At 48.0% G+C, this 26,527-nt stretch overlaps 1 long non-coding RNA gene across 1 annotated transcript; it reads right to left on the reverse strand.

Annotated features, from left to right (window-relative positions):
* Nucleotides 1-10,160: 10,160 nt before the first annotated feature.
* LOC127483549 (uncharacterized) lies at nt 10,161-23,696 on the reverse strand. The gene is made up of 3 exons (XR_007909939.2): nt 21,272-23,696; nt 17,805-17,848; nt 10,161-10,709 (listed from the first exon to the last, which is right to left on the reverse strand). It is a non-coding gene; the product is annotated as an uncharacterized lncRNA (long non-coding RNA).
* Nucleotides 23,697-26,527: the final 2,831 nt, after the last annotated feature.

The following is a 26,527-nucleotide window of genomic DNA, read 5'->3' on the forward strand; positions in this document are numbered from 1 at the left end:
AGGAACATCTAAGGGGAACATCTATCTGAAGGAACACCTGAGCAGGGGAACCGCCCTTCCACGGAGGTGGAAGGGTTGGTAGCCAACCCGGGAAGAACCAGCAGCAAACCCGGGGAGGGCCGAGCAGACAGAAGAACAGCGCAGGGTCCTGTGTCGTTCCTCCATGAAGACGGGGAGCGACAAGTGAAGAACTATGGTTTGAAACTCATGTGTTGCAAACCTAATCTCTCAATTCATATTTTAATGGTATTTGGAGGTGACGCCCAGGGAGGTCATTAGGATTCAAAGTGAGCATGGTGGCTTTATAAGAAAAGCAAACTACATGTAGAGTCTTTCTCACTGTATGGTGCCCTCCATTGCATTAGTGTGCAGCAGGAGCGCTCCTATCTGATGCTGGCTCCATCCTCTTGGGATTTCCCAGCCTCCGGAACTGCAAGCCAGACAAACTTCTTCTTTTTTTTTTTTTAATTTAAATTTAATTTACTTGAAAGAGCTACAGAGAGAGGTAGAGACAAAGAGAGAGCGATGTTTCATCTGCTGATGCACTCCCCAAATGGCTTCAACAGCTGGAGCTGAGCCGATCCAAAGCCAGGAGCCAGGAGCTTCTTCCTGGTCTCCCACATGGGTGCAGGAACCCAAGGACCTGGGCCATCCTCCTGTGTTTTCCCAGGCATATTAGCAAGGAGCTGGATCAGAAGTAGAGCAGCCGGTACACAAACTGGCACCCGTATAGGGTGCCAATAATGCAGGCAGCAGCTTTAACCTGCTGTGCTACAGTGCCAGGCCCCAGACAAACTTCTATTTTTTATAGATTGCATAGTTTTAGGTACTTTGTGATGGCATCAGAGAGTGGATTATGACAATGAGAAGGAAGAGGAAGGAGATGGAGGAAAACCAAGAGAGGGAGGAGACAGAAGAGTGGGGAGACAAAGAGAAGCAAGCAAAGAGGCCTGCATTGAGTCCGAGACCACACTAGCTTTGGAGCAATCCAATCCACCGCCCACACCCCAAGCCCTCTGCTCTCCCCTGGGATCCCTTCTCCAGTCTCTGGATACACCAGGCACTTCCTTGTATCACTTGGTCTTCAGCCTGCAAAACCCTCCCTGCTTTCCCCTCCCTCATCCATGACACAACCCAAATGTCATCTTCTTGGTCAAGCAGTTCCCTGTTTTCCATCATTCATGACCAAGCTGTTGGCTCCTGAATAATTCATTTATGCATATCTGCGTCCCCAGTGCCCCTTCACAGAAACCCACTAAATGAATGAATGAATCTATCTTACACCCCTTCTCTCCCTGTGTTGACAAGCTCAACAACTTTTTTTTTTAAGATTCATTTATGTGAAAGGCAGAGTGACAGTTTCCTTCCTTTGGTTCACTCCTCAAATGTCTGAAAAGGCTGGGGCAGTGCCAGGCTGAAGCCAGGACCCAGGGACTCTATTGGGTCTCCCACAATGGTGGCAGGGGCCCAGCACTTGGGCATCATCTGATGTTTCCCAGGCATGATCACCAGAAACTAGATAGGAAGCAAAGGCAAGACTCGATCCCAAGCATTCCAGTACGGGGTGTGGGTGTCCCAAGCAGTGGCTTAACCCACTGTGCCACAGTGCCTTCCCCAACCCAACGCTTTGTCATAGTCTAATTGTAGAGATATTTGAGCAAAATTTCCTGTTAACCATTTTTTTGCACCATAATAAACTTATCTTTCAATTGCATTTTCTACAAACTTGTTGAAATCCCCTCCTAGTATTTCCTCCCTCCGTGATCTCTCATATGACACAGGTCCCCTTGCCTCCTGTAGGCTGCTTCAGTTAAAACAGCTCATAAAGCAGTGCACATTCCAGTGTTCGGATTTTTACTTAGCAAGCATATGTCAACATAAGCAGAGCCTCCCTCAGGAAACTTGAAGAAGGCTGTGGTTGGGGGCACCAGGTCGGCAGTCAATTCTGGTCCAGCCACTTTTTAGCGGTGTGACTTCAAAACAATTACCTCAACTCTGTGTGCTTATATTTCTTCCTATCTTTAAAAAAAAGGTTCTAACATTTATATATTACTGAGCACGTCCTGTGTGCCAAGAAATCTGATAGAACCTGCTGGTGTACTGGAGTGCTGGATGTGGGTGGACAGCGAAAAGGAGGGAGCAAGGCTGACACCAGGCTTCTTCTAGTCAGAGGGGCAGTAGTTTTCTTGAGTCAACTTAGCGAAGCTGCAACGACACTTCCCAGACTTCCCTTCCATATTGTTCTGGCTCCAAAAGATATTTAGCATGAAATTCGGAAGTGGAAGTAAGACAGCACAGTTGGCGGAGGGCGCTGGCCGTCGGGCAGCTCAAGCGTGCTGTTGATCACCCTGAGGCTCACCTTCCAGGCAAGGGGACAGGACAGAGCCACACCTCCTCCAGCTTGGCCAGACCTCTTCCATCAGCTCCCAGAGCCCCGGGCCAGGTGTACGCGTGGCTGTGCTGAGAGGGGTGTCAGCTTCTGCATGCCAGCCATGGCAGCGAGACTGGCGTGGGCGAGAGAGATGCTCGTTCCAGTTAGTTATTCCAGGTGTCCCGCGTGGGCTCCAGCTCTTCCTTGCAGGCCCCCAGCTTGTCCTGACCCCCACCCACCTTCCCTTCTTGTCTGCAGTGCTGACTGACCTGCAGCCACTCCTGGCTCAAGAATCAATGCAGCTGCAAGAGCTTACATAGATTGCTCCCCAAGAATTTCAACATTCACAATTATGTACGGTCTTACTCCTGTCATAAACCCCTTTCCATTACACTCACTCCAGAAACTCTGCTTTTCTGAACAGACTCTGACTGATACAAGAAGTCTTACTCGAATGCCTGCATTCAAGTCCTAGCTCTGCTTCCAATTCCAGCTTCCTGCTAACGTGTCCCTGCCACCCAGCTGGGGGACCCAAATGGAGTTCCTGGTTCGCAGTTTCAGTTGAGCCCAGTCCTGGCTGCTGGGGACATTTGGGGAGTGAACTAGAAAATGAAAGATCTCTGTTGGTCTCTGTCTCTCTGCCTTTCAAATAATAAATATAAATAAATAAAGATCAAGAAGTCTTATATGTTGATATTCTAAGATTTACAAAATCACTACTAGTTATAAGCTTTGATTGTGATTTCAAACCTAATTACCAAAGTGTTCTTGATCAGTGCAGCAGGTTCCAAATATAGAGCTGCTGCAAATAATCTCATTCTCAAGGATCCAGCTGAGGCCAAGGAAACAAAGAAAAGTCATCGAGCAAGTATATGGCTATTCATAGAGATGTTACCTTGAAAAGAAGGGGACAATATGGTTTTTAAGCAGCTTTTAGGGGCCAGTGCTGTGGTGCAGTAGGTTAATCCTCTGCCTGCAGCACTGGTATCCCATATAGGTGCTGTTTCAAGTCCCGGCTGCTCCTCTTCAGGGCTGGCGCTGTGGCATAGTAGGCTAAGTCTCTGCCTGCAGCTCTGGCATCCCCATAAAGGTGCCAGTTCATGACCCAGCTGCTCCTCTTCCAATCCAGCTCTCTGCTACGGCCTGAGAAAGCAGTGGAAGATGGCCCAAGTGCTTGGGCCCCTGCACTCACATGGGAAACCTAGAGGAAGCTCCTAGCTCCTGCTTTCCGATTAGCCCAGCTCTGGCCGTTGCAGCCATTTGGGGAGCGAACCAGCAAATGGAAGACCTCTCTCTCTGTCTCTCATCCTCACTGTCTGCAACTCTGCTTCTCAAATAAATAAAATCGTAAAAAAAAAAAGACTCTTTCTAAGCACACACATACAGTTCTTTGCGTAATATTCATCTTATTTTCTCAAGAGGCTCTTTGAGGATGATTACCAGTGAATAGGAGAGGAGAGACAGGTAGGAGAGAACAAAGATGAAGCATTGGAAAACACAGAATTGAAGGGGTGGGCAGAGTGGTGGCCTAGGAGGTGACAGTGGCAAACCCAAGTACCTGGTAGAGAAGAAGGTAAATGCTGCATGGTTCAGAGGACAGAGTTTACAGGAAGGGTCCACCTGTCAGTGTCGGAGTAGAATCACAAGGGCATGGAAGCCAAGGTTGATTATGTGAGACAAAGTGCCACTGGGAGGTGAGGGTTTGAACAAGTGGAGAGGAAAGACAAGGAGCACTTGTTTGGAGGGAGAAATGTCTGCTTTTCACAAGGTCAGAGATGCTTAATGGGTTAATGGGTTGGGTGGGGAAGGAGCTGGGAGGGAGTTGCTGAGGCTGGACGGTTTGAGGGAGGATTAGGGAAAGGGCTTTGCCCTTCCCCAGAGAGAATGACTGTTGTGGGGCAGCCTGGAGTTCTCTTCATCCCTCCATCCTTTGCTGGTCCTGGGGAAGCATGCGTGCCCACTAGGGCTCTGCCTCCTCCACTCCAAGTCCACATGGCCCCGGGAGCCAGCCCTCCTCTCCTAGGCACGCGTGTCCACTTATCCCCCCACCTAACATGTGCTACCTCGTCTGTCTTCCCATCAGCCTGTTTCATTCTGAATATCCTGTGGCGACCTATATCAACATGTCCAAAACCTCTGTGCATGTACCCACAGATCCCACCTAGCCCAACCTCAAGAGAACATCTGTATCTCTGTCTTCACCTTAGTTTTCAATATCAGTAGCATATTATCCATCTAGATATTTAAAATAAAAAAAAAACAGGTTTTCTTGGCTACCTGCTTACTTTTACAACCCAAACCAACAATTTACCAAGTTTTCCTGAGCCTGTCACTTAAATCTTTCAAATGTATTTTCTTTCCACACCAAAAGCAAATGCAGCTAACCTCCACCAGTTTCTGTCATCTCTTACCTTCTTCATTCCCACCCAATTTACTTTCCAAATCACCCTAATTGTACTTATTTATTAGAGAGAGAGAGAGAAAGAGAGAGAGAGAGAGACTGAGAGCCTGTGCTCCCAACCATGGAACTAGGCTGAAGCCAGGAGCCCACAACTCAGTCCAGGGTCTCCCAATGTAGGTGGCAGGAACCTAATGGTTTGAGCCATCACTGATGCCTCCCAGGGTCCACATTAGAAGGAAGCTGGAACCAAGAGTGGAGCCAGGACTGAACTCAGGCACTCTGATATGAGATGGAAGTGTCATAATTGGTTTCTTAACTTCTGGAGGCCAAACACCTGCCTCAACCTTTGCTTTATTGCTCTTGATAGTTTTACTCTCTTAAATACTTCAATGGTTCATCATTGTTTACAGAATAAAACTCAAACTTCATAGCCTAATAAACAAATCATCTAATTCCGACCCAATTTGACCTTTATTTCTTACCTGCCCTATTTTTACTTTAAAAATTTATTTATTTGAAATGCAGACAGAGAGAGACAGAGATTTCCCATCCACTTGTCCATTCTATATAACAAATGCCTACAACAGCCAGGGCTGGGCCAGGCCATGGCCAAGAGCTGGGAACTCAATTCAGGTCTCCCTTGTGGGTAGCAGGGACCCAATTACTTGAGCTATCACCACTGTTTCCCAGGGTATGCATTAGCAGGAAGCTGACATCAAGAGTGGAGCTAGAACTCCAATCCAGATATTTCAATAAGGGATGCAGGCAACCCAAGTGGTGTCTTAGCCACTAGGCCAAAAACTTACCCAGCTCTTTGCATTTCTGTGATAAGGATTCCATGTGGCTTTACAACTCAGATTCTTCGCACATAATTCACTGTGCTTCCTCAACTTGCAGTCCTTCTGTAAAGGGTAACTCACTAAATTAAGGGAGCAACACAAGGGTAAAGCTAGAGCCAAGGTCCTAAATCAGAAAGGCTCCAAATGCCCCTATGGTTAACATCTCAATGCTAGCCTCTATTCTGAGAACTCTAGGAACTCACAGGATCTGACTGATGTAATTCCCAACCTACCCCTAGACCCAGACAGACCAGGAACCACCTTTGCCACTTGAAAGGAAATATGGCCCCTACACTGACCAATCCAAGGAAGGCCACATACACTGTGGGCCAACCAGAGGCCCACACACAAGCTGACCATGCACTGCTCAACCGCTTCAAACTATAAGATTTTCTGCCTTTGATTCCTTGTGAAGTCCAGGCATTGAGCAATGGCTGCCTGACTCCTTGCTCTGTGCACTGTAAATAAATTAACCTTTTCCTACCACCCCAGTGTCAGTAGCTGGCTTGCTGAGTGTTGGGTAAGTGGGCCCAGCTTGCAGGGCTCTATAGCAGTTTCTCCAACCTGCTTTGGGGGTATTCTGCAACAATGCCAGAGCAAGTACTTTAGGTTTAAGACCTCATAAAGTAAAAGCAGGACCCAGCCTCTCATCTGTCTCCCTTAGCCCAACGTGTCCTTACCTGTCATTGATCAAAAGGAATTCACTGAACTAAGGGAGTGACAACAGCTGGCCCTACAAGGTTCTAATCACCAGACTCATTTGCCAGTAGAGAAAACCCTGTTGGCCTGTATTGTCACGAGGGATTTGTGTCGGGGGATTCTGGGTCTGGGACAGAACATAACCACCACCTGCATGTAACCTCCTGGACCAACTGGAGCCCACCTGCCCATCATAAATTCCCTAAACAGCATGGCGTCACCAAGCAATCAAAAGCAGGTCATGGGGACCACTGACCGACCAGGAACTTGGATGTGAACTGAACATGCACCTCTCAGCCCCCATTTCAATCTAGAAGAACCTTCAACCCCAACTCCTCAGAGAGGCCAGGAATTAAGCAATAACTTCCTGACTCTTTGCTCTGTGTATTGCAAACAAATACACTTTTTTTCTACCACCTGACATCAGTGATTGACTTCTGTGTATAGGACGAGTGAATTCCGGTTTGGGGGTTCTAAAACAACACCTCCAACTAGTTTGGAGAGGCTGTTCTGCAGGAGTTCTTTCCAGGCACATCATAGAGGTATAGGGTGAGTCCAGCCCAGGCATCATACCAAGCATGGAAGAGCTTCCAAGCCAGGGAAAAGGGTTCATCACTGTCTCCTGGATTCTCAGCCTTGGTGAAGACCAAACGTTCAGATGGTCTTGTTATGTGGGACCGACACGAATTCACACCATTGCTGGTGTGAGTTTCCTGGAGGAGGTAGATTTTGAATTAGAGGAAGAATTCTTGGATCTTGGGGGTTACAGAGCAGGTGCCTCCAGTGAGAAGCTTCAGGAGAAAGAAGGAAACCAAAGATCTTTTGCATAATTGGCAGGGAAAAGATCCATAAATGGAACTAGGAGGTGGCAAAATCAGGGATAATTTGATGAAGAGTCTCAAAATCATCTGTGAACATGTTGAATCCACTGCAGAAGCACCTGCTGATGTTGCTGTCAAAGAGGCAGGTGAGAGAAATGGATTTTAACTACAGTGTGTGGAACCATTTGTAAGAAGGGGTGTACACCACCAGTTTTGGGTTTTATTTCAGGTGAGAAATGACCCCAACCATCCCTCAGGACACTGCAGTGTAGCAAACACATAACAACACAAACAACATCTGAGTTGCTCCACTTGCAGGAAGGAATGCCTGAGGGAGGTAACAATGCGCAATCAGACACTTGCATGCTGTTACTGTGCTTTCTTCTAAATACAATGAAGCATGATTGCATTTGAAATTAATTCCTAGCGTGCCAGCCTTGGAATTCTTCATGTTTACTTTTTCTTTGCATGTTCAATTGATTTTTTTTTCCTTTTGACAAATATCCAACAAAATTCAAGAGGCTAGTGTTCCAGATGAGCAATGTTTATGGTTATCAAGTATTTATCGCTCATTTACTCTGTCGGCGATGGGAGCAGGGGGAGGAAGAAGCAAGTGCACACTGAGTGTGTATCAAGCACGGAGGCAGCCTTTCTTATAGAGGATTTCATAGTAGCCCGTATAACAGCTCTGTGATGTAGGTATTATCTGTCTCATTCTGCATTTCAGGACTCCAAGCCTCAGAGAAGTTATGTAACTCCTCCAAAATAGTATCTTAGCAAATTATCGTAGCACTCCCAGTACTGCGTCGTGGCTGCCTGTTGATTTATTAGAGCCAACACTTGCCTACACAACATTCCACCTCTACTTCGTCATTAGGTAAGGAACACTTTACCCTGTTGCTAATGCCAGCTGCTCACTCTCCCAGCCCCTCTCACACCTGGAGATGAAGCTGTGCCTTCCTTTGGTTGATGAGACAAAAATACAGCATCTGGGGGTTGTGAGGAAAATTGCAAAATGTGACGTGGCCGTCCAACTGCTGTGACGGTTAGGTAGGAAGTCAGATATGAGCTCATGTGTGTGTGACAAAGGCCTAAAGAGAAGACATCTATGTCCAGCATATGCATCTGCATCTCAAAGTCACCCCGATAATGTTTCAGGGGCAGCCCAGTATCTGCATCCTGCCCTGCCCCCTCCTACCCGATAACCTGCCAGGTGGGGGTCCCTGTCCGCCCCTTCTGCCTGATAACCTTCCAGATGCAGCCCAGTATCTGCATTTCAAACACCCTGCTCTGGATCCCCATTCTCTAGGGGGTCCTGCTCACCCTTCCTCTGAACTCAGGATGGCGCCAGCTAGCCTTCCTCTTGTCTGATATCTTCAGGGGAAAACTCAGATAGAAGTTTTTCTATTTACATCCAAAAAGTCCTTTGTTCCAAGAGGAGCAGAGGTGGGGAAGCAGGACCCATCTCCTTAAAAACCCCCTGCCTCAACTGGACTGCGCGCTCAGCCCTCTGCCTCTCTGCTGAGCCGCCCACCTGGTCTGGCCAGGTGTAATCTCTCTATTCAACCATGTAACCTCGCCCCCCCTCCCCCCACCCGGGTCCAAGCGACTGGGCACTCTCTCTCAGGTCCTGTCTGGAGAGGTGCCCATCCATTCTTACGGATGTCCCTTCCCTAATAAACCTTGCTATTTTACCTCCCACTGCTCTCTGTCTCACGCCTGAATTCTTTCTTGCGCGAAGACAAGAGCCCTGCCATTCTCCGGTAACATGACCACGGTCCAGCCAGTTGGCAGAAGGGAAAGTCTTAAATGAGGGGACAGAGCTCTGGAGCTCTCTGACCATGCACCTGCACGCGTCTTGCAATGTGGGGAAAAGAACTTCCTAGTGTTCCTGGTGGGGTCCCTAGGTGGACGTTCTGTGCCTTGTGGCTGAGACAGTGCAGCTAAGGTAGGTTCCCTGGGATTCTCACTACCTCCATCGAGGGAAAGGGTCCTGCCCACAGGCTCTGGGGCTGCCTGCCTACAAGCTGCCAGGACCTCCAAGTGGCCCCAGGGGAAAGCAGGCCCAAAGAGGAGGTAAAGGCCAAGTCAGATTCTCTCTGTTGGGGATTGGACCTGGCAATACAGGGCCTTTGTGGTTCACTCAGCACAAGAAGGAGAAATTGAAAATCAAAGCAAGTGCATGAGAAAGAGGCTTAGAGAAAAGCTGAGCCCTATTTAGATGGAGCAGACACTCCAGTGAACATCTATCCCCAACCTCCCGACATCTAAGGCAGGACCGGACACGCGGAGGTCAGGGACCACGATGCGGGCCACTGTCCTCGTTCGCTCCCTGTACCTTGGAGATCTGCTGGACAGTGCAGATTTGAGGCCTCAGCGCCTCCCTTCGCTGAACTCTGCTGTTTCGTGATCCTCTGTTCTCTGTTTTGAATTTCTGGGGAGGACTGACTTGCTACGGGTGTTGCTAGGTTAGGCCTGCGGTTGGCTCCTGAAGCGTGGAAGAGCTTCGGAAGGCAGGCCTTGATTTAGGGGCTTCCTAAGGCCTTCTGGAAAAAGCCCCGAGAGCTGATGGATACTGAGGCCAGGACGTGGGGAACTCGGAGCAGCCTAAGGCTCTTCCTCGCGGATGGGGCCGGATCATTTCCTGGCCGGCTGATCTGCATCCTACAGGCCAAACCCCTGCCCAACACAGCTCGCCTGCCTCTGTCGTATGGCTTGGTCAGCTCTGGCTGCCACAACAAATACCACAGAAGGTGGCTTAAACCACATTTACTATTCACAGTTCTGGGAGCTGCAGGTCCAACATGGAGGTGCTATCGGGGTCAGTTGCAGGTGAGGGCTCCCCTCCTGGCCTGTGGACAGCCACCTTCTTGCTATGACACCACATGGTCTTTCCTGCGTGCATGAGCACTAGGGGGACTCGGGGCGAGGTGGGGGGGGGGGTGGAGAGGGAGGGAGGGAGAGAAGGAAGGAGAAGGAGCTCTGTTGCCTTTTCTTTTTTCCCCTTTTTCCTTTTTTTCTGGTGTCTCTTCTTGTAAGGACATTAATCCTATCAGACCAGGGTTCACCAGCATAACCCCCCTTGTACCTAACAACCTCCTTAGAGGCGTTGCCTCCAAATGCAGCTCCATTAGAGGCTAGGACTTCAGGATATGAGTTTGGGAGGAGGGAGGAGCACCATTAAGTCCACAGCACCTTGAGAGTGGCAGCCACACCTGAATCAGTTTCTCATTTCCCCATCTATGCACAGTCCTGACCTTGACAAACCACAATGTCCAATAGCTGTGAGTCCAGAGAGGGCATGGGTGAAATGACACCGCTGGGGGCAGGTGTAAGGCTTGTGATGAAGCCACTGCACCAGATGCCTGCATCCTGTATCAGAGGCCGAGTCAAGTCCCAGCACCTACCTAGGCTTCTGCTCCAGCTTCCCGCTAATGCATCCTGGAAGGCAGCCAATGACCGTTCAGAGGTTTGGGCTCCTGCCCCCCACATGGTCGACGTGCATGGAACTTTGACTTGACCCAGCCCTGGCTGTTGCAGGCTTTTGGGGAATGAACAAGCAGATGGAAGATCGGTATCTTTCAAATAAAATAAAAATAAATAGATGAACATTAAAAAAGGAAGAAATAACAGGGCGAGGATTTTAACCAAAGCCTTCTAATCACCAAACAAAATGCTGGACATTGCAGCTGTATACTGAGGGACAAGGAAGGGAACAATGAGACACGGCTTGCTTTCTAGGCCTGTAATCTTGTTATGGTGGCAGGACACACAGAAATAAGAGGGTATTTTAAAAAGTTTGTGGAAAGATGAAATTAAAAGATGTTTGTTTTGGTGCAAAAATTGTTTGAAATCCATGCATAGGTTTTTTTTTTTTCACAATATACATTGCCACAAACTTTTTGAAGTATTCTTGTATATTTTTAAAGCAGCTTAGCAGGGAAATAGCCCAGCAATAAGTATGGAAGGGGAGTGAGATGGTTTGAACGCATCTCTAAATTCCATGGGATGGCAACTTAACTCCCAACACCACAGTGTTGAGAGGCAGCCCCTTTCAAAGGGGATGGGGTCATCAGGGTTCTACGTTGTGCCCTCATTGCAAGAGTGGATTGATTTCCAATTAAAGTGCGAGTGTGCATCCTGCCCCCACCCCCATGTTCTCTCTTTTTTTTTTTTTTTTGACAGGCAGAGTGGACAGTGTGAGAGAGAGACAGAAAGAAAGGTCTTCCTTTGCTGTTGGTTCACCCTCCAATGGCCGCCGCGGCTGGTGCACTGTGGCCGGCACACTGCGCTGATCCGAAGGCAGGAGCCAGGTGCTTCTCCTGGTCTCCCATGGGGTGCAGGGCCCAAGTACTTGGGCCATCCTCCACTGCACTCCCTGGCCACAGCAGAGAGCTGGCCTGGAAGAGGGGCAACCGGGACAGAATCCGGCACCCCGACTGGGACTAGAACCCGGTATGCCGTCGCCGCTAGGTGGAGGATTAGCCTTTTGAGCCGCGGTGCTGGCCTCTTTCTGTCTTCTGCCATAGGATGATGCAGCAAGAAGATCCTCACCAAATATAGGCCCTGGGGTGGGCATTGTGGCACAACGGGCTAAGCCACTGCTTGGGATGCCTGCATCCCATATCAGAGTGCTGGTTCAAGTTCCAGCTGCTCTGCTTCTGATCTGGCTTCCTGGCTTCCTGGGGAGGCAGTGGATGAAGGCTCGAGGGCTCGGGCCAGGGAGACCTGGATGGAGTTCTGGGCTCCTGGCTTCAGCCTGGCCCAGACCCAGCTGTTACAGGCATTGGGGAATGAACCAGCAGATGGAAGATCTCTCTCCCCCTCACTCCCTCCCCTTCACCCACTCTGGTTCTGCCTTCCAAGCAGATGAAGATAAACATACATTAAAAAAAAAAAAAAAAAAAAAAAAAAAAAAAAAAAAAAAAAAACCAAGCAGGCTCCATGATCTCAGACTTCCCAGCCTCTAGAAGTGTAAGAAGCAAACCTTGGCTCTTTTTAAATGACCCAGCCTCAGAGCAACAGCAGGCAGACTAAGGGCTCAAGAAGGGATGGGACACGAGGTGGCCCTTGTGGCTGGTTTGTTTCGGGACTTTGGGGAGTAGAGGTGAGGGAGGGCACTGCAGCCAGAAAGCCTCGGGATCTGAGGTCTGAGACTCGGGGCGGGGGGGCAGTTGTCCAGAAGGCAGTGAGGAGACCAGGACTGCAGTGCAGGCAGAGGAGCCATCCAGCACCGTGACCATCGGAGAGCTCTGGAAGCTGAGCCAGATGACGACGTCGAAGGTAACCATCCCAATCAGAATAGCACTTCGGCCTTTCAGAAGTGAAGCATAATTCTAGAATTTTCTTATATCTCTCAAGAGAAAACCCCAAGAATACTGTATTTTCAAAAAGGAATGACACAAAAGTCCCCATGTTCAACTACATGCAACTCCTTAGAGGAAGTATTGAAAACCACGCCTACTCTTAAGGAAAATACTTAGATAATGTGATAAAATGAACTGCTCTCTAAATGTTAAGAAATTCAGAGCTTAAAGGCCACCACACTCCCACCTTCCACCATCTTCAACGTCAACATGCCATCTCTCAGCCTCCCCAAATGCCCCCCCCCCCACGTCTGCCCACGGAAACAGTGATGTTTGAAAAGGGCTGCTGAGACATTTAGAGTTTTCATAGCAATCTCAGCAAGCCAGAAGCATGGGGCGTGTGGGCATTGGAGAGTCATTCCCCATCTGCTCCTTCCTCTGTGTGTATGTGTCGTCTGTGACTCCCTTAATGATATAACAGAAGGAGGCAGCTTTTTTATTTTTACTTTAAGATTATCCCTCTTGATGATGTCACACATCTTTCTGTATTTAGTTGATGGTTGGTATATTTGTTATTTGCATATACTTTGTGGAAAGGATTGGAGTGCATACCTTCACCCTACCTTAGTTTGGGCATTTTGGGGGCATAGCAGAATAGTTATTGGGGGTGCACATGTCAAGATAACTCCCCCCACCAGATTTAGCAGTCAATCTTGGATCAATTTTTCTGTATATCCATTATTTCATATCCCATATTGGAGTGCCTGAGTTTGATTCTCGGTTCTGAGTTTTGACCCCAGTTTCCTTCCAATAAAGACCTCAGGGGGCCAGTGCTGTGGTGCAGCGGGTAAAGCTGCCACCTGCAGTGCTGGCATCCCATATGTGCACTGGTTTGAGCCCCTGCACTCATGTGGGAGACCTGGAAGAATCTCCTGGCTCCTGGCTTCGGATTGGCACAGCTCTAACCATTGTGGCTAATTGGGGAGTGAACTAGCAGATGGAAGACCTTTCTCTCTTCCTCTCATTCTCTCTGTATAACTCTGACTTTCGAATAAATAAATAAATCTTTTTTTTTTAAAGACCCCAGGAGGCGGCAGTCATGGTTGAAGTAATTGGGTTCCTAGCACCCACACAGGAGACCTGGATTGAGTTCCTGGTCTCTGCTTTAGCCCTGGCCCAGCCCTAGCCATTGTAGGCACTTGAGGAATGAAGAGCGGGTAGGAGCCATGCTCTCCTCTACCCCAGTCTCTTTGTCTATCAAATAAAAGATAAAAAAGAGCAATCCTTATCCCTCTGCTCTCTTGCATTCCGTCTTTCCATATGATCTTTCCGCATAGGTCTGCTTCTCCACCAAGCTGTGGTACAGCCGGAGACCCTTGTCAGGTAGACTGGAATGGTTTGGTGAGTGCAGAGACCCACATCAACTGGGCTGCTGTCTGTGCTGTGAAGAAGCCCTGCACCTGCTTCCCAGGTGACAAGACCAAGGAAATGTTCACCGTATGTTAAGAGGGCATAAACTTCACATCGAAGGACCAGATAGGAGGAGTGACTGATGACCTCCTGCTCTGCCTCTCCGTGGATGTAGACAGCACTGATTGTGGGAAGACAGTGTGCCTCCTTTAATCAATAATCAAGTCTGCTAACCACTAGCAGGTAGTCTTTGATTTTCAATGTAATTGATAACCACATGAATCTGAATTGTTTAAATCTGATTCAATGCATTTACCCACTGTGTAAGAAAAACATAAACTCCATAATCAAACTCAGGGAACTGACTGCTGTTTTCCAGGTTTAAATCCTCAGTTTGGCTAGCTCAATGAACATGAACTTTCACTCTCCAGCCACGTTCGGATCAATTCAGTCAACACCTCTTTTTTTTTTTTTATACATTAGCAGCATCAGATATTTTGGTACAACAACACAAAATGGACTATGACATCTTTCAAACCTTGGGTTGAGCCATCCTTGATTCTCAGGTTAGTAATGGACAGAATACTGAACTGCTGAGGTCAACAGAAATGCTGGCTCCAATTTCCCACCTGCAGGTCAGCCAGTCCTGTGGTCTGGCCTCCTGCCTGAGCAGTCAGGTCTCCTAACCAGGCCCTGGCTCAGCCTTGACTCCTTGAATTGGCACTAGTAAATCAGGCCATTTCATTCCTGCCTCTGAACTGCTTGCTTCTCTCTTTACCCTCATCTGGCAGCTGGCATCTAACTTTTATTCTGGATATCAAAACCTGATCCTAGTTCCTTTCTTCTATCTTCTATCTTAGATTGTTTTCCCCCTTGCTGTTTTGGATTCTCAACCTTGGTTTCCCATAGGCCAGGGCCAAGAATCCTAAGTGGGGCCTTAGTTAGTGTGAGGGTCCTCAAGTTCTCTGCCATTGGCAACTGGACATTACCAAGCAGGTGCAGTCAGCCTCCTGGGATCTAGGTGAGTCATCCTACCAGTGCTGTCCCCGGTCACAAATGAGTCCCTGGGGAGATCCGTGGATGTCTAGCATTATAGCAGAAGCCCATGCAAAAGAAGGTGTCACAAGGGGAGTAGCTCAGCTGCCACTCGCACGGTGGCATCAGCCCGTGAAGGTCACCTTTCTGCTCCCAGACAGGCATCTAGGGCTGTGAATGACGGCTCTCTCTGCTCGTGGTGCCTCAGGTTTTATGTTTCTGCAAAGAAGCGCTGAGCTTGAGCCTGCATCTGCTCCCGCCCTCTCCTTGCATCCTGCATTTCCAGGTGTGCATTACATGAGAGACAATGCACACTGTACATCTCCCGCTCTATGTCTCTGGAGTTGCAGAAAACGTACATTTTCATCCAGCTTGACGAAACAATAGTCGTGGTCCCTACCCCACCCTGCATATGACAGGTAGAAGCAAGTCTAACCTGTGACCCTCTCTGAGCCCCCTGGTGCCCCAGTGAGGCCAGGACCCCCAGGCTCCAGACTCATCCACTCCCACCCCACCATGCTAAAAGGACATTTTAGACGTTGGTGCTGGAGAGCATTTCCATACCTCCTGGGAGTTGGTTACTTCGGAAAAGCCCTCTCTGCTCTCAGAGCAGGAATCGTGGGTCACAGCTGCTGTGGGAGAATTCCGTTCTTCCCCACTGTTGCTGACTGAAGGGGCCACAGTCAGAACTCGCCCAGGCAACCACTCCTGGGTGTGTGTCTGCCTCACACAGATTCTGCCAGTTCCTGGACAGACCACTCCTGCCTGAACTCGACCACCTGACGCAGGGCCACGGCCTCCTCACTGGGCTCATTTCTTTCAGTGATCATAGTTATTTCACTTCGTGGATCTTACAACCCTGTACTGCTAGGTGGTTGTTTTCTAGGTTTCCTTCACTTTAAACACCAGGGAGAAGGGCCCTGGGCTGTGGGTCTCCACTCTCCAATGGGCTCGAAGCACCTTATGTAGGTCAGACCACTCCCTGGGAAGACAATTTTGTCAAGCCAAAGATGAAAAGTCTTACTAGACTTTTCTCCCAAGACAATGAAAACTATTTATATAACTTAAAATCTTCCAAGAACTAATACAGCCTAGGTGGATCTCTACCTTAGTCACTGTAAGGAAGAAGGACATTTATTTTATTTTCATTATTCATTTGAGACACACACGCACCTCTCATCAACTGGCTAAGTCACCAAATGCCTGCAGCAGTGGGGGCTGGGCAGGGGTCAGAGCCACTTAGGTGGCAGGAACCCAACTACTTGAGCCATCACTGCTGTTTCCCAGGGTCTACGACTAGTAGGAATCTGGAATCAGGAGCCAGGGCCAGGACTTGAACCAAGGCACTCTCATGTGGGACAAGAGCGCCTGAACCAGCATCTTCATAGCTGGGCTAAATGTTTGCCCCCATAAGCAGGCAGGGCATTCAAATGGCAGCTTCTGCTTTATAAAAGTTGGAGTTCTGCCCCATCAGACACCTCTGTGCATCTGACACTACCTTCCTCTCTGCCACTCTCCAGGGGAGGGAGATCCGAGGCTCATCCCCAGGACCTGAGAGCGCCACAGTCCCAAGTCTTCTTTTTAAACACCCTCTCTTCAACCAGGAAGAGAGTGTTCTTTGTGTCTGGCTGGGAGTGGAACAAATCCTTTGTGCTGTAGGTAATTAGAGATGAGGAAAGAAGGTTTACACTCATCAACATTTTCTAAATTACCTGTTGTAGCGACAACTCAAATCACACCTCACTCTCTCTTTAAATAACTGTGACACAGTGAGCCCTCACCTAGCGCACGCCACCCAGCTCTGTTATGGCATTCCTAGGAGTAGCAGTGCCTTGGAGGTGACTTCTGCGGGCTCACGTGAATAATCTGTGAACATTCAGTTTCAGCCCTCTCCTATACCCAGGTGGCTGAATCAAATGAAGCACCTTTTAATATCAGCCTTTTTATTTTTAAAGGCCTATTTATTAAGTATGTGAAGAAAGGGAAGACATAAAAGCTGCAAACGCAGACATTGGCCAACTCTGATTTCATAGGCCTGGCCCCAGTAGAAGGTTCTCCAATGCTAGACCTTTCTCCCCAGGAATGATGTTACCAGAGAAGTGGATGGCAAAGCCAGGGGCTTGAAGTCAGGTCCCGGCTGGCCGCGCGTCTCCGCTCTCAGCGCTCTCTGGTTCTGATGGGAGGTCCCGAAGGGCCAGGTTGGGCCTGAGTAAGCAGGGGGTCAGCACAGCAGCCCCTCCTGGGGCCCCGGCCCCCCAGAGAACGCGTCCTCTTCCTCCTTCAGGGACTCTCGCTGGGCCTCCAGGGCTGTCACTGCGGACGGGGACGGAACGGCCTGTCCTCACCGCCCCTTTCCTTTTTATATACGAGTGCAATACTCATCCCTCCTGGGCCTCAGCACAGTTCTCGGAATGCCTTGTGCCGACCAGCCCAGTCCAGGGAACGTCTGAACACATTTCTCTTCTGAGTGCTAAACATCAGCCAGGCCACAGCAATTTACAGCATGAAATACTTTCCCCTTTCATGAGCCCAACAAGGCGAGATGGCCACAAACAGAACTTAAAATTACCATTTACCCTGATATCCCTAGGACTTCGTTTAGTGCTTATTGCATAGTTGGTCCTTCAGAAGTTACTGCTCAGTAGCAAGTGAGAGTGAATAAAGTAAAACAACCTGCACTGTTATTACAGACTTCATCCTCGGCTACGTCAGCCTTTGAAGATCTGAGCAAGAGAAGTCAAGATAAACAAGGAGGCTAAAGACGGACTACCCTTAACCCTTCCTCAACAGGAAAGTGTCTTATCAGAGTTCACCCATGTGCTCCAGTCAAGCGAATGCGGAACAGGCCATGCAAATTCCTGTTAAAAACAGCAACATGTCGCTTGTGCAGAGATGTTCTTTAGCCACCCCTCCCCCAATCACCTTCAGTGTTGAATGCTTTGGACAGACGGTGCCAGGGAATTCGTCTGTAGGGAAAACAGAATGGGAAAAATCCACCTGTCACATCCTGTGAGCCTCTGAGTTTATAGGTTCTCAGCGTAATTCTTTAGAGGAGAATATCCATTTTGAAAGGACTCAACTAGGGCTGGGCCCAGCTGAAGGTCGCCCATATAGTGACAGTGAACCCAGCCTCGGTCTAACCGTACACTGAATCTGCCAACGAGCAGATTGGACCAGGGCCCTCGGAGGGCCTCTGGCTCCCTGGGATGACACCGAACCATCAGACACTGGAAGCAGTGACTCCCTCTCTATGTGCTTTCCTCCTAGTCCTCGGGTTCCAGCCTTCAGGGCAGTGGCTGAGGTTAAATTTTAGAATCCCTTCAAGGGCTCAGCCTTAGAAAGCCCACTCTGGCTGACATTGCAGCTCACTAGGCTAATCCTCCGCCTACAGCGCTGGCACCCTGGGTTCTAGTCCCGGTTGGGGTGCTGGATTCTGTCCCGGTTGCCCCTCTTCCAGTCCAGCTTTCTGCTGTGGCCGGGGAGTGCAGTGGAGGATGGCCCAAGTGCTTTGGCCCTGCACCCGCATGGGAGACCAGGAAAAGCACCTGGCTCCTGCCTTCGGATCGGCGCAGTGCGCTGGCCATAGCAGCCATTTAGGGGGTGAGCCAATGGAAGGAAGACCTTTCTCTCTGTTTCTCTCTCTCTCACTGTCTAACTCTGCCTATCAAAAAAATAAAAAATAAAAATAAAAGCCACTCTCTCGAACCCTAACCTTGAGAACAAATGTAGAATACCTCAGAGGATACCAGTAGACCCAGGCTCCCCACCCCTTTCCCCTTCTCCCAGGAAGCCCACAGCCCATGCTGGGAAATGGCTCTGCTTTAGGTGTGTGCCCATCATCCTCCACCCCCTCCCATTTCTGTCTTTTAGAAACTTCTTATCCAAAGCATAATTAGGTCACTGGTTAAGAACAAGTCTCTGTTGCCCTGCCTCTATTGCCCCTGCCTATTTTTTTTTTTTTTACAGATTTATTTTCTATTTATTTGAAAGGCAGAGTTAAGAGAGACAGAGAGAGAGAGAGAGAGAGAGAGAGAGAGAGAGGTCTTCCATCCACTAGTTCACTCCCCAAATGGCTGCAACAACTAGGGCTGGGCCAGGCTGAAGCCTGGAGCCAGGAGCTTCTTCCAGGTATCCCATGTGGGTGCAGGGGCCCAAGGACTCGGGCCATCTTCCACTGCTTTTTCAGGAGCATCAGCAGGGAGTAGGATCAGAAGTGGAGTAGCCAGGAATCGAAATGGTGCCCATATGGGATGGCGGTGTTGCAGGTCATGGTTTTACCCACTGTGACACAGCACTGGCCCTGCTCCTGCTTAATTTTTTTTAAGGGGGGGGGGCTCATTTTCAAAACTGTGGTTGTGCAAATTTGCAATATACTCATACATAAGATTTCAATTTTTTTGTACCAAAATAAGTTTATCTTTTAATTCCATTTTCTTGGGAACTTTTAAAAAGTACTTTTGTATAAATCAATAAAGATTGGAAGGTTCTGCCTGGCCTGCTTGGCTTCCTTGTTCACAGACTCCAATGTTTTTCAGAATAATTTTAAAGCCAGCTGCTCTGAGTACTGACACAATAGAAATAACGGAGGAGTGGGTGTTTAGCTTAACGCATTGCACACTGAAGAGCCTGGTTCATTTCCCAGCTCGGGTCCCTGACTCCCACTTCCTGCTAATGCAGACCACAGGAGGAAGTGGTGATGACTCAAAGTGATTGGGTTCCAGCTGCAAGCCAGTTACCAGCTCCTGGCTTTGGCCTGCTCCAGGTTCCGCTGTTGTAGGCCTTTGGGTGGTGAACCAGCGAATGGGAGCTTTCTTGGTTTGTCTGCCTGTCTGTTATGTCTCTCCATCTCCTTTTTGCTTTGCCTCCCAAATAGATAAATGAAATAAGAAAAAAATTATGGGGATGGACAGCACTTAGGATGACTCTTGGGATGCCCAAAGCCATACTGGACTACCTGAGTTCACATCTCCGCTCTGCTTCCAATTCCAGCTTCCTGCTAATGTGGACCCTGAGATGTAGTGGTGTTGGTGCAAGAATTTGGGTCCCTGCCACCCACGTGGGAAACCTGGGTTAATCTCAGAGCTCCTGGCTTCAGCCTGTCACATCAGTCCTGGCTATTGCAGGTATTTGGGGAGTGACCCACCAGATGGAGGATCTCTGTCTCTCAAATAATGTTTTTAAAAAACTGATTTATGGGGCCGGCATGGTGGTACAATGGAATAAAGCCGCAGCCTGCAACGTTGACATCCCATATGGGCGCCCGCTCAAGTCCCAGCTGCTCCTCTTCCAATCCAGCTCTCTGCTATGGTCTGGGAAAACAGTGGAGGATGGCCCAAGTCTTGGGCCCCTGTACCCACATCGGAAACCTGGAAGAAGCTCCTGGCTTTGGATTGGCACAGTAGAGGCCATTGCAGTCATTTGGGGAGTAAATCAGCCAAATGGAAGACCTCTCTCTCTCTCTCTCTCTCTCTCTCTGGCTCTACCTCTCTGTAACTCTGTCTTTCAAAGAAATAAAATAATTCTTTAAAAAAAACTGATATATTTGAAAGGCAGAGTTAGAGAGAGAGAGAGAGAGAGAGAGAGAGAGAGAGACAAAATCATCTATCTGCTGATTCATTCCCCAAGTGGCTGCAATGACCATGGCTGGGACAGACCAAAGTCAGGATCCTGGAACTTCTACCAGGTCTTCCATGTGAGTGAAAGGGGCCCAAGCACTTGGGCTGTATTGTTTTGCTTTCCCAGGCACATTAGCAGGGAGCTGGATTGAAAGTGGAGTAGCCAGAACTCAAATAGGCACTTGTATAGGATGCCAGCACTGCAGCTGGTAGCCTAACGCACTGCTTCACAACACATTTTTTTTTTAAAAGAAATTATGGGGAAAATAAGCATTATTGAAAACCATCTGTTTGTTCCTTAGATGCTACAAATGTGCGCTAAAGGAAGTGACCATCTTGGGCCTGCTTTTCACACAGCTCTTTCTGAGTTCTTTCATCTCTCCACTCATATTTATGGAAGCATCATGACCTGGGTCAACCAAAAAGGAAAAAAATAAATGGGGCAGGAAGCCAAAAACTGAGTCACACAGAATTGTATCTCTACAGAACAAGATCTAAGCAGAAGAATAATGAAAAGGAAATGTAGAACATCAAACTCTACTTAAGGACACCAAGAATAAAGTCATTATCATTTGGCTTATAAACAAATTCAGACAGCATGCCTAGCACCATGTTTTAATCTGGAACGATCCTTCTGCCAGCTGGGCTTTATTCTTTCCTGGTCTTTGATTTTGTTTGTTTATTTGTGTAATTTATTAGAAAGGAGAGAGAGACAGAGATCCCCCCCCCCCCCCCCCACTCACACACACACTGATTCACTCCTCAAATACTCACAATAGCCAGGTCTGGGCCAGGTCAGAGTGAGGAGTCCTAAACTGAGTTTTCCATGTGGATGGCAGGAACCAATTCCTTGAGTCATTATCTGCTGTCTCCCAGGTCTGTGTTAGCAGGAAGCTGGAACGGAGAGTGGAGCTTGGACTTGGACCCAGGCCCTGTAACATGCAATGCCTGTGTCCCACCCAGTGTCTTCACAGCTGGGCCAGATGCCTGCTGGTAACCTCTGCTTTCCTAAAGGACACCTTACGACATCATGTCTGCCATCCCACCCACGTCTATGGTTTTTCTTTCTTTCTTTCTTTCTTTCTTTCTTTCTTTCTTTCTTTCTTTCTTTTTTTTTTTTTGCTGATCACTTTATTTGATTATTGTTAAGTATTTGATTATTGTTAAGTGTATTTTCCCTAAGTGATGCGACAGTCTCTCTATAAAAGTGCTAAATGAGAAACTTCTTCTGGAATTTAGTGCACTCTCATGAATGGGCTTTCCAGTTATTTGGAAGGCAGAGTTCAGAGAGGCAGAAGTAGAGGCAGAAGTAGTAGTAGGCTTCAATGGCAGGGGCTGGGCCCAGCCAAGACAGTAGCCCAGAACTCCATCCAGGTTGGGTGCCCGCCATCTAAGCACCTGAGCCAGCTTCCACTATTTTCCCAGGACACAGCAGAGAGCTGGATTGGAAGAGGAGCAGCTAGGACTTGAACTGGCACCCATATGGGATTCCAGTACCGCAGGCAGAGGCTTAGTCTACTACGCCACAGCACTAGCCCCCTAACTCATTCTTAAGAGTGAAGGCGGAAGCTTGCAGTTAAACCTGCATCTGGCCTCGACCAGGTCTGGGAACTCTTTGCCACGTGTGGCACCAATGTTTCTTAGCAAGAGCCATCCCTACTCTGTGTGTTGTTGCCTCTTTGGCATAGAAATGGCTGACATTCTCCTTTGATGATTTCTGTGGCATAATTTTCTCTAACAATGAGATTTGTCTTTCAAAGATGCTCTCTCTAATCTCAAGTGTGCCATCCCAGACAGTTCAAAGGGAGAAGCATGTTGCCTGTCTGCATCGATTTAGTATCCAATCCTAAGTGAAAGCTGGAATGTTCTTTTCCCTTCCTGTTTTCCAGTGTGAATTAAGCCTAAACTCAGTTATCCTCTAGGGTAGGAAGAGTTTCATATATAGGTTTTGAGATCTTCTGTCTTATCTACCTGCACCATTAATTTCTCAATATTGTTGGCAAAGCTGTATGCTTATTAGGTGAATCAAGGATGGCAGTCTTATTTTCTGTGGGAAGGAATTGTGGCAGGGTGTAACGGAGTACAGGGAACTAAACAGGGTATAGAGGGGTGTTGGTGACTAAGGGCATGGTAAACCTCACTGGCCATGGGCTTTCTGGGAGGCAGGCCTTATGGCTAATGAAACAGTAGAACCTCTTAGTGCTTTGCCTCGTTCAGATGCCAGCCAAACACTGTTTTGCAGCATTCACTCACGTAGAACATGCTGTTCCGTTTCACCCATGTTAAGATCAAGCCATCAGTTCTCCTTCAGCATATTTATCTAGAGATTGTTCTGATATTCGGGATTTATAAAAATAATCCTGCTATTAGTCTTGTAACCAGTTTGATTGTTTGGCTGTTAACTCCTGAGCCCCTATCTCTAATTGCTGACGTGTTATTAGCTTCCCCTTCTGAACTTCTTAAAACCTCTGAACCCTCCTCATCTGGGAGGATGGCAGTTCTTGAGACATCTGTCTGCTACCCCTCATTCTAGCAATAGAATAAACGCTAAACCTTGTCCTCAGTATTCCGATTTGAAACCATTGATAGGGGCCAGACTTTGAGTCCCAGAGCCAGCTCCCCTCAGACATCGGCCGCTTTCCTGGTGCAGTGGTTGGGATACCTTCCACAGAAGCAAACGCTGCAGCTACGACTGTACTAAATACATCCTCCTTTCCTCTTCACATTGCAATGAACAAAAGCTAACTGTTCAACAGATGTTGACCTAAGAATGTCAGGGGTTAACCTCAGAGAAGGAAAGAATTTAAGCCACCAGCCCCAAACAGCCAAGCTTCATATCAAAGCAGCCTCCACCTAAGTGGAGTCAGGCTGCCTACCAGAACCAACCCTGGAAACCTGACAAGCTGCCTTGGTTCCCCTCTCTCCTTTAAAGATCTTCCTGCCAACTTGCAAAAGGGGAAAAGCACTTCCAAGACTAAGCACGTCTGCTCTGCCCTCACTAAGCTGGCCTCTTGAGTAAATCTGTCTCCTGGCATCAGCTCTTGTCTCTGGTGTGCTGGCTATCCAAGGCCAAGCCTCCATGGCCTAATTCTAACTGGTAACAAAGCTACAGGACTGGATGCTTACAAGGAGAGGTCAGGAATTCCACCAAGAATGTCCTTCCTTCCTTCCTTCCTTCCTTCCTTCCTTCCTTCCTTCCTTCCTTCCTTCCTCCTTTTTTTTTTAAATGGAAAATGTGAATAGAAAGCTCTTGATAGAATTTTCTATTCAAATCCATTTTCTTTATTTAAAAATGATTTATTTATTTATTTGAGGGAGAGAGAGATACAGATAGCTCTTATCTACTGTTTCCCAAATACCCTAAACCAGCGGTGGGGAACATCTGGCCTGTGGACCATATAAGACCCATGAAATCATTTGGTGTGGCCCTGCCAAGGTGGTCACAGGTGGGACTTGAAATTCAATAAATCTATAGCAGGCTAGTTTTTAAGTATGGCCCACAAATGTTGTCATCAATACCCAAGTGGCCCTTGGCAGATAAAATGTTCCCCCACCCCTACAAAAGGCTGAAGCCAAGAGCTCAGTCAAGGTCTCCCATCTCTGGAGCCACCACCTGCCGCCTCTCAGGGTCCACTCCATTAGGAAGCTGGAGTGCAGCCCAACTGGAACCCGGACACTGGCTATGGCATGTGAGTGTCCCAACTGGCATCTTAACTGTTAGGCCACATGCAGGCTCCCACATGCATCTCAGCAGTTTACAAACCTGATATTGGGGTTGATTACATTTGGAATCACAAGTAATTAGCACGCTATCTACATGAATAATACCAAAAGTACAATGATAAGATTTCATCTAGAGCTGCACATACTGAAACAACCAGGAGTGACTTTGTCAAAGGAACAGAAGAGGCACTCGTACTGGTGAACAGTCTCACTGAGGGAAACTCCAGAATCCTGAGTTCTTCAGCAGGTCAACGTCACAGGTCTCTGAGGATAGAGAGGGAAGCAAAAGTATTGATCAAAAGGCATGTTTTCTAATTAGTCTAAAGATTATTCTCAAAGTAAAAAAAAATCATTGTTAATGTGGTATTTCCAGAACCCAAGAGATTCTGATTCACACAATAGATGCCATCCTCTAATAGCTAATGGCCCCAAGGATAAAATAAAATACAATTCAGTTGTAATAACTGGAGTTCAGCTGAAAAATCTGAGTTGCATGTGTGGTTCAGTTCAGCTCTCCATCTAGGTCTATCTTTCTAGTGTCTTAGGTAAAAATGGCAGACATTCAGGGAAACCCTACTTGGGAACTGGATATCTGAGTCCTGACAAATAAGATTGAATGACAACCTCATTGTACTCTGAGTTCCTGTTGCTTCTTCTCCTCACTTGTCTCCAAAAATGTTGACTTTTTTTTTTTAATATTTCTTTCTTTATTTGAGAGGCAGAGTAACAGAGGGAGGGAGGGATGGAGAGAGCAAGAAAATAAAAGAGAGAGCGATTCCATCTGCTGGTTCCGCCTTGTGGCGCCGGCACACCGGGTTCTAGTCCCGGTCGGGGCGCCGGATTCTGTCCTGGTTGCCCCTCTTCCAGGCCAGCTCTCTGCTGTGGCCTGGGAAGGCAGTGGAGGATGGCCCAAGTCCTTGGGCCCTGCACCCTATGGGAGACCAGGAGAAGCACCTGGCTCCTGCCATTGGATCAGTGCGGTGCGCCGGCCGCAGTGCGCAAGCCGCAGCAGCCATTGGAGGGTGAACCAACGGCAAAAGGAAGACCTTTCTCTCTGTCTCTCTCTCTCACTGTCCACTCTGCCTGTCCAAAAACAAAACAAAACAAAACAAAACAAAACAAAACAAAAAAAACAACTCTATAATGAAGTACATTAAAACTGTCCCCTTTATATAAATAAATAAAAAAGAAAAAATAAAGTAAAAATAGTTTAAAAACTATTAAATGGGGGTGGGCGGGTTGTGGGATGGGCGAATCTAGGTTCTCACCTTCGACACACAAAGGGATTCAAAGATGAGACGGAGATAAATGTTAGCAGAGGAATAAGGTTTATAGCAAAGTGAAAGTGTACAGCCAGGACAGCATGTGTGTAGACCCTAGAGTGTGCTGTACCCTACAAGCTACAGGGTCATCCCTTCACGTGGTCTGGAGGCACAGGAGTTGGCGCTTTAGACACAGGCTTCCAGGAGGGGCAGGGATGTCCACAAACTTGATGACTACCCAATTTATGGCCTTTTTAGGAAGTCTCAGAAACATTATGGTGTCAGGTGCATGATGGGGGTGGGAGTGTTGGCCATGGTGATTTTATTAAAATAGGCTTTAGGTCATTACAGGGTGGTAGTTAGCAGCCATGTTGGATATTTTTGGCCAGCACTGGTTCTGGGTGGTGGCTAGCTGGCAATGGGAGTTTTGGGGCAGCCCGGGGGAAGAGTGTGGTGACATGTTTCTTCTTGCTCTTTCTCTGATTCCTGAACATCTCCTTACCTATAATAAGCATATGGCCTTGCTCTTAAGCCACCAGGTTGGATGTCCAACTCCCATATCAGAGTACGTGGGTTTGCTGCTGGCCTCTGGCTCTTGACTCCAGCTTCCTGCTGATGCAGAACCTGGGAGGCAGTGGTGGTAGCACAAGTGGTTGCATTCCTACCACCCTTGTGAGAGACAAGGGCCGGGTTCCCAGGACTGGCTTTCTCTGAGAACCCCCCAGCCCCTTGCCTCCCCAATGTGGGCATTGGGGAGTGGATCAGTGGGTGGGAGCTCCAGGGCACTCTCACTCTCTCTGTCTCTGTCTTGCTCTCTCAAATGAATTAAAGACAAAAACCAAATTAGCACAAATAAAGAATCTGAAAGACTAATGAATCAAAAACTCACTCTTTGTTAATCAGAGGATCTCTGCATCTGTTTTTAATGAACTGAGTTAGAGAATGACTTTGATTATCATTCAGCAATAAAGTTCAGGATTCTTTTGTACCTTCCCTATATCTACCATAAGAAAATACGGTAATTCAAAGGCAGAGAAGTCAAGAA

The sequence above is a fragment of the Oryctolagus cuniculus genome, chromosome 13, assembly GCF_964237555.1.
Source record: "Oryctolagus cuniculus chromosome 13, mOryCun1.1, whole genome shotgun sequence".
Lineage (NCBI taxonomy): Eukaryota > Metazoa > Chordata > Mammalia > Lagomorpha > Leporidae > Oryctolagus > Oryctolagus cuniculus.